The 3,164-nt window shown below is 40.8% G+C and overlaps 1 non-coding gene across 1 annotated transcript; it reads left to right on the top strand.

The window, feature by feature from the left end:
* Nucleotides 1-341: 341 nt before the first annotated feature.
* Nucleotides 342-448, top strand: LOC141663072 (small nucleolar RNA R71). Its single transcript, XR_012551158.1, has one exon. It is a non-coding gene; the product is annotated as a small nucleolar RNA R71 (small nucleolar RNA).
* The last annotated feature ends 2,716 nt before the right edge of the window (nucleotides 449-3,164 follow it).

Below are 3,164 nucleotides of genomic sequence, written 5' to 3' on the forward strand. Positions count from 1 at the left end.
ATATAGCGCATTGTTCCGTCACATGCGGACCTGCACACAGCTCACAAACACTGGTTATCTGCTTAACACTATAGTTAGCCAGAGAATCGATCTTCATAGACAATGCCAATAGTTGAGCAGTGATAGCCGTAACTGTATCCACTTGAAGAACTCCTGCTACCTTGCCCTGTGGACATCTCTGGGTTGGATACTGATATTCATTAGCAGCCATCAGTTCAATTAGATCATAAGCTTCCTCATAGCTCTTTGCCCATAATGCTTCACCTGCTGCTGCATCGAGCATGGGTCTGGACTGTGCTCCCAACCCATTGTAAAAACAATTGATGATCATCCAATCAGGCATTCCATGATGAGGACACTTCCTAAGCATCTCCTTGTAGCGCTCCCAAGCTTCACTTAGCGATTCTTCTGTTTGCTGCGCAAATTGAGTAATAGCATTTCTGAATGCAGCTGTCTTCGCCATAGGGAAGAATTTAGTGAGAAACTTTTGAGCAAGATCTTCCCAAGTAGCAATTGAACCAGCTGGTAGAGAGTGTAACCAGCTCTTAACCATGTCCCTCAGAGAGAATGGGAACAGTCTCAGCTTCACAGCATCTTTAGAAACACCGTTGAACTTGAAGGTGTCGCATATCTCAATAAAGTCCCTAATGTGCATATTGGGATCTTCAGTTGGAGAACCCCCAAACTGGATTGAATTCTGCACCCATTAAATTATGCCAGGCTTGATCTCAAAAGTATTAGCTGTGATAGCTGGTCGGACAATGCTAGATTGAATGTCATTGATCTTGGGTTGAGAAAAATCCATCAAGGCTTTCGTTCGTGCTGCTGGATCTCCAATTGTAATGAGTACCTGAAACACAAACAAATAAACCGTGAAAGTAAAAGAATCCGAGTCAGTGAACTTTAACGACCACTGATGACAAGCACATAAACTAAAAATTAACACCAAGTCCCCGGAAGCGGCGCCAAAAACTTGTTAGGGCGAAAACACGTGCTAATATTTACGCAAGTATACGCGTTCGCAAGTAGTATAAGATATAAATCAGATTCATTCCCACAGAGACTGGTTTAGGTTAAGTTCAATTTATGCACCTATGCAACAATGTATGGTTATCGCTCAATGCTAAGATAAATAACAAATGGGGTTTTAATTAAACTAAGAGATTATACTAAATAACATTAACTAAGAGAACAAGAATGGTTAAATTAATATATATAACAAACATGGGATTCTAACTTCACTAAATACTTCATTCAATAACCTTATTGTTCTTAACCTTAGTATGTGATGGTGATGACACTAATCAGATAACACGAAACTGATAAACGCCAACTTTCGTTGCACGAGTACCATTCTACCGGACATCCACAAAAGAGATAGAAGCTGAATAGGCACCAATTATATTGAGACCCTATATGTCTATAGAATTTGACAACATAACGGTTTAAGCATAAGTTATCTATCTTGATTACATAGGGCAAGTAAAATGTTTAGAGTTAGCTACGAATCATGCATAGACATACATGAACCTATGCTAGCATGACAAGTTCTAAACCTCTATATTCACTTTCGCTTCAATAGAGATTAACACGCTATCTTATACGTTAGCTATGCAAATAAGACGAATAAGCACAACCAATACTAGGATATCAATCAATCACTACACACCAAGATATCAAAACAAATTAACTATAGAAATCCATAAGTAAATCCGCTAGAATCCCATGACAACGATTAGCCCATAATTGAACTCATCATCACCAAGGGTTCTAATGAAAGCATGGTATAAAACAAGGTCTTAATAAACTGAATAATAATCAAAGTACGAATAAACGAGATCTAGGTTCAACAAGAACGAAAACGAGCATCCAAAGTTACAACTAATTCATAAAATCACAAGTTAAAAACAAGATCTTCTTTTTCGGAGTAATTCTGTGCTTCTAGGTCTTCTCCTTGGTATCCCAATCTTCCCGGATGATGAAAACCCTTTTTATAAGTATATATACGCCCCTAGTGGATCTGGACCCTTAAAATCGTCAAATTCCACTCAAAAAAGGTTTTTTCAGCGAAATCAGCGACCGGCCGCACCTTGGGCGGCCGCTCAGCTCTCTGGGCGGCCACTCAGCTCTCCTGGGCGGGCACTCAGCTCCTGTTTGGAAAAATTTCTGATGAATCTTGTTTTGGCCATAACTTGAGTTTTACTCGTCAGAAATAGGCGATTCAACTACCCACACGAAGCTATTGAGATTCTCTACAACTTGACAATGGCCTTGGCTTCCAATTCTGATCACTTTTATCATATTTCCTTTAAAAGCTCTTTTCTTCATATAATTGATACCTGAAATGCAATAACACAAAAACACATCAAAATACCAACAACTTGAGTCCAAAACACCAATTTAAGCTTGTAATAAAGCGTTCCAAGTGGATATAAAATCTACTTATCATATACTATCATAAAAAACTACTATATGGCATATATGCAACTATATGAACTAAACTATCATTAATATGCAAACTATATGAGACACACACATAACATATATTCCTTAACTACCAGCCCCAAACTTAAAATATTCACTGTCCTCAGTGAAAGTAATAGTAAGGAATCAGATATACCTACTCAGAATCAGGGTCATTACCCACATGGGGTGGTGTGTCAGGAGTGTCAAGAGGCGGGTACACAGAGTCCTCACCGAATACTGACCACTGGATATCAACTCTTATGGCTCTGAATGCAGTCTCCAATGCCTGGGTAAGGTCCTGTGCAAACCGACTATGGATGTCATGCATTACATCCATCCTCCTCATCAAGTGCCTATACTGCGCTGAACTCAAACCAGCACTACCCTGTGCTTCCTCCTGCTGCTGCTACTGCGACCGCGAAGGACCGGCCTCCTCACCCAACTGAGCTCTCCATGCTGCTCTGCTCGCCTGAGTTATACCACCAGCATACATCTGATCCACTGAGCTAAGCAGCATGGAGAGCTCAGTTGGGTGAGGAGGCCGGTCCTTCGCGGTCGAAGCAGCAGCATACATGTAATCCGCTGGACTACCACCCGGCAAGTGGTTATAAGAATAACCAAGCCCCTTCGGATCAGGCTTACCTCCTCTGCACTCTTGCATAACTGCAATCGTGGAACTATCAATCGAGGCACTAGAA

Source organism: Apium graveolens, chromosome 5, assembly GCF_009905375.1.
Source record: "Apium graveolens cultivar Ventura chromosome 5, ASM990537v1, whole genome shotgun sequence".
NCBI classification, from domain to species: Eukaryota; Viridiplantae; Streptophyta; class Magnoliopsida; order Apiales; family Apiaceae; genus Apium; species Apium graveolens.